General features: G+C 47.0%; 1 long non-coding RNA gene across 1 annotated transcript; it reads left to right on the forward strand.

The window, feature by feature from the left end:
• Window positions 1–800: 800 nt before the first annotated feature.
• On the forward strand, window positions 801–6998 carry LOC309673951. The gene is made up of 3 exons (XR_014269352.1): window positions 801–821; window positions 3897–4002; window positions 6639–6998. It is a non-coding gene; the product is annotated as an uncharacterized lncRNA (long non-coding RNA).
• The last annotated feature ends 1446 nt before the right edge of the window (window positions 6999–8444 follow it).

The following is an 8444-nucleotide window of genomic DNA, read 5'->3' on the forward strand; positions in this document are numbered from 1 at the left end:
CTTTCAAAGGGTAGGATTAAACCAACTCATGGAAAACAGCACAAACAGTGCCTGTTCACTGCAGAAGCCATATGGATACAAGAGGCAACATGGGTCTTCAGAAGACCCTAAACCACTGCAGGCTAGAAGCTGGCTGGGTGAGGGACAACTGCTCTTCCTTTTCCCTATTCCCCTTCTGATACTTGTTTCCAAACTACTGTCAAGAGATGAGATGCTGAGCTCCTGTTCTTATTGAATGTGATCATTCTTATCTCCCTAATTTATACAAAAAGCCCATGAATTCAAAGGAACTACTTCCTGCAAAACAGAAGCAAGATCCCAAAAGCTTCTTGCCTCCAATCCCTTGCCTAAAGCTGATTTCAGTTTAAAAAAAAGAACAACAAAAAAAGGGAGATTAAATTCAAAGTATTTGGCAGCAGTTTACTCTGTGTTTTCCAGACACAAACTCCCTCTCCCTTGACCTGCTCTTCCCTTTCCTTCCTGATAGCAGAGACACCCCATCCAACCTGGGAACCCCATCTTTCCGTATTCCAGAGGTGGGAACTACATAGCTAATTTCTTTTTCCTGTATCTGTTTCTTCAGCTTCCAGTTTTAAAGACTACGGACCAAACCAGTGCGAAGAAGAGTCAGAAATACCAGCCTCCAGCAAAGCCAACCCTCAGTGTTTTGAACGCGTTGACTGAAACGATGCCACGAGTTCTGGGGACAGTGCTTTGAGCATGGATGAGGTCTTCGCTCCAAGTGATGCTTGTTGTCCTGCAGAATGCTCTTCTGGAAGGTTTATTCAAGCAGATGCTTCTTCTGACAGCACTGCATGCAAGTATGTATGTATTAAAATGGGGGGGACTACTGCTGCGTGGGGAGATTAAGGTATTTTTGCCTCTTCGAAAGACGTTGCTGGGATAGCAGGGTGCTATAATAAAACCTGAGATTAGTTAGGGAGACTTTAGGCAGAGTTATGCTTGTACAGGCTTGTAGTTTATAGGAACAGGGCCAGATTCCTGTAAGCAGATGAATCCTCTGCTGGTGCTCACCATTTCTGATGTCTTAGGAGTCACCAGGAAACCACCTGGGCAGCAGCATGTCAATATTCAGCCAGTGCATATTTGCATGCTCTGTAAATGCAATTATTTGGAAATAATTCTTCCCTTATGGGCCTTCACTCCCTGGAGAAAAAAAAAAGGCAAAAAAAGCTGTTGAATCTAATCCATAAAACAAAGAACTGTCTGGGGGAACCAAGTCCTACACAGTGGAGGAATCCTCTGGTTCTGAAAGAGCAAATGGCTTTAAGTGGTGGCAATGCCAGGACTGAGGACTTTCTCACTCCTTTAAAAGCCAGTACAAGAAGTAGACTGGCTAACACAGGAGGACATACCCACCCAGGGGGCCGGTCCTTGTGTGCTGGCCTACTATCTCCTTGAACAGACGCAGCTTGGAAAGAACTTGAGACTGAGAAGGATCAGATTGAATGTAATTTCATATACACCCATTCTTCCTACCTGCCTTTTTATCTCCCAGCCATCACTTCTCATGTCATGTTTGATACTGGAACAAAGCCCCGTCTTTGCTTGTTCAAGGCTAGTGCCCGAAGCCGCAGCCTCCCTCAGGAGCTGGCTCTTGTTCATCGTTCTGCTGCTGTTTATGTAGCCACTTACACCCACATTCCTACTCAATTGCATGGTGCATATGTCTCAGGTTGGTACAAATGAACGTCTGGAGTAGACCAGCATCATGTCTGTTCTGCTTCCTAGTGCCCGCTCTTCTCCAGAATGAAAGACTTGGTAGGCAAAGCTCCAGGGAACTTCCACTGCTTTCACCCCTTCTCTCACCGTGAGGGTGGGACAGTGCAAAAAGATCAACCCAAGTCCAAGAGTGGGTGCAGCAGTGAGAGCGAAGATGGGTGCATTGTGTGCTTTCTTTGGGAGGGAGAAGGGATGGAGGGAAAAGGTAAAAATGGCCTGTTCTCAGATAGTAAAACATAACCTCTGGTCCTCTCACCTGACAGCCTGTGATCTGAGTCATCAAATTCCCTTCTCCTATAACTGCTGCTGCCACTTCTCAAGGGGTGGAAAGCCCCATTAGCTCAGACCTACCAGTGCCACTTGGCAGCTGTGGTGATTTACAGCAGAAAAGACTCATTGTCTGCAACTGTCAAGGCAGGATCTCCAACTTCATTTGAAATACTTTTACTCCTCCAGATGATTTACTGCTCAAGCACAAGGTGGTCATTTTATCTCTCTTTTCTTCCCCCTTTGCTTATGACAGACTGTATCCCACGCACAATCCCCTTCCAGAGCTACGGTGTCAAACGAGCGAGATGAAAGCTGCTCCATTTTTCACGAGCCCTCCTGTGCAGTCTGCTGGAAGACAACTGCATAGCCAATTGCCGTGTCCATTTTGCTGGCACCTCCAGCATTTTATGTGGTGTCTGAATCTCAGCAGGCACCTCACGCCTGCTAATGGCTTTGCGAGTCAGCCAATCAATTGGTTATTTACGGCAGGCATGTCTCAAAACTGTCGGGTCAAGTTTTCCTACCCTGACGTATTTTGTTCAGAGGAACACATAAATCCTCTCCTGCCATTTGCAGCTTAAACCTTCTGAGTGTGAAGCCAGTGGGTTAAAGTTTCCAATGATAGTAGCGAACTGTATTTTAAAGGGTTGTTCTCCTGACTCCTAGGGGCTTGGGCACTTTGGCTGAGTCATGAATCAGTTCACGCTGCAAGATTTATAGGCATTAAGCTCTCTTTTTGGTGTCCTTCAGCTCCGGAGTTTGAAGTCATAACCAAGGAAATTGAGACCTCTCCATCGTTCCAGTGTTTTTCTATTTAAGGTGCTCTTCTGAATAGTCACGATGACATCTTAATTAGGTGCTCTGAAGTGAGATACAAGAAGGGGGGCAGAATTCCTGCATTTGCAGAGTTTGATCCTGCAGCTCCAAAATTCATAAGCTCATGAATGGGAGGACGAAGCACTTGCATAAAGTGAACTCTGGGTTTCGGTATCAAGCCTCTCAAGACCGTAACGCTCCAGTGATTTGGAGCTGTGTATGTCTAGGTGCTACAGCAATACGGTTCAAAGTTAACCAGAAGACTTCCTAATCTTTAAGACTTCCCAATCTTGAAGACTTGAACACAAACCACCAAGAAACAAGCATTTATAGCAGCACGAAGGGCATCTCAGTCAATCAGAAAGCACAGGGCAATTCCTGAGCACACTGTAAGCAGATGAGGCAGGATCACAGTTGTCTTTCCGTTCAGCCTATACCGGTATCTTTTCAACATATGTGCATGTTTAGAAGTGAAAAAATGTCTATTGTAAAACCAAGTGAAGGAAATTAAAATAAGCCCAGTTTCCAAAGCCATGAACACTGTTGTAAAGGTAAGGACAAAAAAGTAAGCCAGTTGTAAAGGTAAGGACAAACGTGACAACATGAATCCAGCCCTAGAGTTAATGTTTCTTCTTTCAGCCTTTCATGGAAGAAAACTTGGTACCTGGCAGGGCACCTTGAACTTTCTTAGGGCTTCGGCCCATGCAAGGTGGCCTTTCTCATTCTCAGACCTCATTGACTTTTCCAACCCTTCCCAACCCTCCAAGGCAGTGATTTACAGACCTTGTCCAGCAAGGAATAAGTTCAAATCTTGACATTGAATCTTCCAGCCCACAAGGGACTATTTGGGTGACAACTGCACACGAGAACAGGTCTAAGGCCCCCAGCGTTGCCCCAGGGGAGGGTCACCCCCACCCTCTGCATGCAGCCTGCTCTGAAGGGACCATCAACTCTGGGTTTTCTCTGGAGGAGAGGAGGAGGACTGACTTTTTGGAGCTAGCTTAAAACATAATGAAATTATGTGGACTGCCAGTTGAGATGTGATGGATTTACATATGTTCCTGTAGGTCCATGCTCTGGAACAGATGAAAGCCTGTGTCCTTCATGGCATTGCTGATGACTTCTGCTGACAAGAGGAACAATTTCCACCTACCATGACTTACTATTTGCAAGGTATTGTGGCATTTCTCTGTTTACAAATGGACACCACTTAAGCTCTTCGAATTTTTAAGGCATGGGCATTTGAGAGCACAAACAGAAACTAATGAGAAGATGTAAACACTGAAGTGTTAACCCTTGTGTGACCTCTGAAACAGCTGCACAGGGAATGTGGAGCTTAAAAAAATTCCTTTTGTGGCACTTCTGTAGGTGTTTTGGCAAGTATTTTCAAAGATGAACGAGTCCTTGTTAGAGGGTGGCAATGCACAAACACATGCACACGTTTATAACCCCTTGATGAAAGTCAAGGCAGGCAGCTGGAGACACTCTGGAAAACGGAGGTTCCTTGGCTGTGATGTTGTGTTATCAGCTCCACGACTGCGCAGGGAACAGCACTGTGTGTGGTGGAAGTTTTTAAAATGATTTTCATCAGCATGATTAAATACTTATTACATGAGTCAGCCATACGGGCTTCATTAAACCAGTGAACTCAGAGGAGCCTCCTCATCTGTTTATGAAAGCCATCTGGAATTACGGATGGCTCAAGAGAAGGAAGATGAATGCAGCTCAGTGTGACAGAAGCCCAATTCCCCTCTCAGGAGCCTGCCTGCACCAACCCGTGTTGCGTTCCTCGCCCGCACTCAGGGAAAAGGGCTTTTATTTTTTCTTTCTGCACATTTCTGGGCAAAGAACCAAGGCCCGACATGACTTTGACAGTGAGACTTCAAATATACCCTGTCGGGATGTGACACAGGCACCTTTTTCTGGTGGCAGGATATAACACAACTTTAAAAAAAAAAGAAGTAGACGCAAGCTTTTGCACTGGAGGGAAGTGTACCTTGAAAGGAAAGGCTTAATGAACTTTAACCAGCCTTCCAAGATCTTTATTAGCTGCCCCTTTATCAAATTAAATTCACACTGTGCTAGGCAGCTTAAGTACTGCAAGTTGATGTCATGTGCTAAGTGCCAAAGTAGGCTTTAATTGGCTGTTTAAATGAGAAAAGGGGTCCCGCTGCGCAGCACATGCACATACACACACATATAGCGAGGAGGGCAGGCGGGAAGGAGCCTGGCTTGCGCCCTCCCCCTGCTAAAATAGCAAAACAAGGTACCAGATTCTTCTCCTGCTAGCTGGAAAGGTTTTGCTCTGTGTCGGCTCGAGCCTCATCTCTACCAGGCCCAGTAAGGGAAGGAAAATTTGCACGAAGGTGCCTAAGGTCGGTCCCCAGGGTTACAGGTGAAGCAAGGCAGCTCGCAGCCCATGCTTCAGGGTAAGCTGGGATGAGGTGCGTGTTCCAGAATTGTCGTCCCGTGGAGTTGCTCAGAGCCTGCTCTTCTGGAGCAACTCTCCTGAGAAACGCCTGCTGGTCAACCTGGCAGGGTTTTAATAAAGATTTTTTGTATTGGTCACAGCTCGGTTTCATAGTTCACAAATTAGTCACAGATGTCAACAAGAGTAGCCAGAGCAGTAAAGGTCAGATGGAGATGAACAGGTCACTTGTCCTGCAGAAGAATTTTGATCTTAAAAATACGTTACAGGAGCAGCAGCAGTGACTGCAGAGTTAAGATTACAGACAGCTCTGCTGCTAAAATGGGGAGTCCTTTGCCTTCCCGATGGGAAGCTCCGGCCTCCCGGGAGGAGCAGTTAGTCACACATGGAGAAATCCTGCTGGGATTGCTTGCCTAGGATCATCCAAGGCGACCAGTCACATGACTAACCACTCTAACCCTTTGAGAGAGGAATGACAAATTAAGTGGCAGTGGTGTTTCTTACTCCTGCGGCCCAGACGTAACAAGGGTGAAAGTGGTGCTGGAACTTGCTAAATTTGAACAGTTGTTTTCTGTTAACACACGGCCTTAAAAAATGCGATTTGAGAAGCTAGTTAGAGAGCCAGTGTTAAGATCTAGTCCCAGCGCAATTGGGCCCATCTGGGTGGCAAGGCTCCCAAGTGTCCTGCTTTCCCCATGCCCCTGCATCCTCCCACCCCACTCATCTTCCTCACTCCTGAGTGCCGACACTCAGCCTTTGGGTTGAGCCGCTGCGGTGGCAGGCCCTGGTGCCGCCTGCAAACACCCTCTCTGCTCATCCTGACCCATGGGGCCGAGCAGCACTGGCAGCGAGCCCTCTGCTTGCTTCCCACAAGACCCGGGATTGGGGAGCAAAGGCTTTTGAACACCCTCGACCCCCCCCCCCCCCCCCCGGCTGCTGCCCTGCTGCTCTCCTGGGCAGCAGTGCTGGTGGTACCTGGGGGACTTCACAGCAGGGAACAACAGCATCACAGCAGCATCATGGACCACAAATCTCTTTCTGTTTCTCCTTTGTTATGCATGCAAAAAGCATGGTGGAGTCTCCGACTCTGGAGACATTCAAAACCCGCCTGGATGCCGTCCTGTGCAACCTGCTGTAGGTGACCCTGCTCTGGCAGGGGGGGTTGGACTAGATGATCTCCAGAGGTCCCTTCCAACCCTGACCATTCTGTGACTCTGTGATTTCTTCAGTGCCAAGAAGCCTTGAGGAGATCTGTCGTGCGCCCTTGTTCTCCCTCTCTCTTCTCCTTCCCCTGCCTTCACTTCCAGCCTTTCTCTGGTTTCCTCCCAGCCCCTCATGTCCCCCTCCCTGAGTCTACCTTCTCCTTCTCTCTTTCCTACAGATGGACGAGCCACCCGCTTCCACCATTAAGCTGGACACTTTGGGGGACTCCTGTCTCCTCTGCAACTTGCAGCTGATTTTATCTGCCCCCAGGGGATGGTTTTCATAAGGCAGCAGTCAGCATGGAGGTGCGGAGGCTTCCGGCCCTCGCACTAACCTGCATTCCAGTATTAAAGATAATGGATATAATGGAAAATCAATGGAGAATATGTAACTTTATCCCATTCACAGCTTCATATTGCATTACACCATGGCCTTCAGATGCATAAGTGATATACGGCTGAACTTGGCAGGAAAAAAGAACAGAGGAAACAAATATCTTTGGTAAGAATCACAGTCTAGGAATAACCTATGTACTAAATAGGCCTGAATATCTTCTGGTTTTCATGAAATTTTACTGCATAATTGTTTTCCAGTAATTTGTGAGAGTGTAAGAAATAAATCAAGGCTTTGTGCATATTACAGATTTCCCTTGAGTGAGATGAGAGAGAAAGAAAATGACTGCTTGAGTTTCCAGCCTCAGCCAGATGCCAAATCTGTCAGGAATACTGCTTTTTTATATCATATCAGTGGAGGAAATTATTGCTGCTATTATCTGCCCTTTGGTCAGAAGCATATTCTGCACCTTGGCTAATGTGCCTTTGTGGTGCAGCCACCTGCACTTTTTCGAGGAGCTCATCTAATTACAGGGTAGATGAGTCAGGCTGCGTTTCCTATGGGCTGTCTTCAAACATAGGAAGTTATTAATACCGATTAGCTGAAAAAGTCCAGGTCTTCACCGTGACGTTTCCTGGCTAATATTAGACACACCTTCTATACTTTAAGGTGTGATGGCTGATAAGAACCAGTAGTACTGCAGCCGAGGTTTTATGGTGGTGGGTGCAGCACGGGACAGACTGTCCCAAGAGGTTTTTTTTCTTACACCTTTGAATGAATTCAAGCAGACAGGCTGGAACGAGAACGGGAAACTAAAGGTAGAGCGCACAGCCTGGGATGTGTGACTCCCTTAGAAAATGATGAGGGAGCGGCACTGCGCTGCCTCTGGTCTCGGTGCCTGCAGCAGGAGAGAGTTATTGGGAAATTTTCCCTTCAACAGAAAGAAATATCTCCCCAAAGGAGAACTGAAAGTTCCTAGGAGATGTTGTTGTAAAGCTTAAGCTCCTTGTTTTGGAAGAAGATTAAAAGAAACTTGGCTATTTAATGAGAATTAAGCAGCCGTAGCCAAGATCGAACAACAGGCACAACAGAAACCTACAGGGGTCAGGGTCCCTGCATGACCCCTGGGGTAACTAGAATTTGGAGACAGATAGGGGTCCATGTGGGACTGAATAAAGTGAGGCAGCAGGGTCTATTTTCAGGTCTTCCACCAATTTGCAAATACACGCTGGGCTGTTTGCCGACCCTTTTTCACTCTTTGCTTTTCTCATCCGTTCCAACTGCCAGGGCTGCTGGTAAAGTCTCAGCTTCATGGTGGGGTTTTGGTGGCCCCCCAGGTCTCCCATGCTAACCTGAACTACACTACTTTTCATCACTCTGAGTGAAGAGATGGAAAAGGGGACATACTATGGCACAGCAGACAGATGGACAGGATCGTGGTGGCAACAGTAAGCTCACCTCGTGCCTGCTTCTTGGATGGGGGAATATGGGAGTGCCCGACTGCTCCAGCAAAGTGATTGTGACTCAGATAGAGACACCTGGCATAGCTCTGATAAGGCAGCAAAGTGATGGAAATAATGAGGAAGCACAACCATTCCCTCTGGTGACAATGGGGACTTCACTGGTGTCATTTGGTCAATTTACAGATGAT

This window comes from Vanellus vanellus (genome assembly GCF_965231255.1).
Source record: "Vanellus vanellus genome assembly, chromosome: 6".
Classification (NCBI taxonomy): Eukaryota; Metazoa; Chordata; class Aves; order Charadriiformes; family Charadriidae; genus Vanellus; species Vanellus vanellus.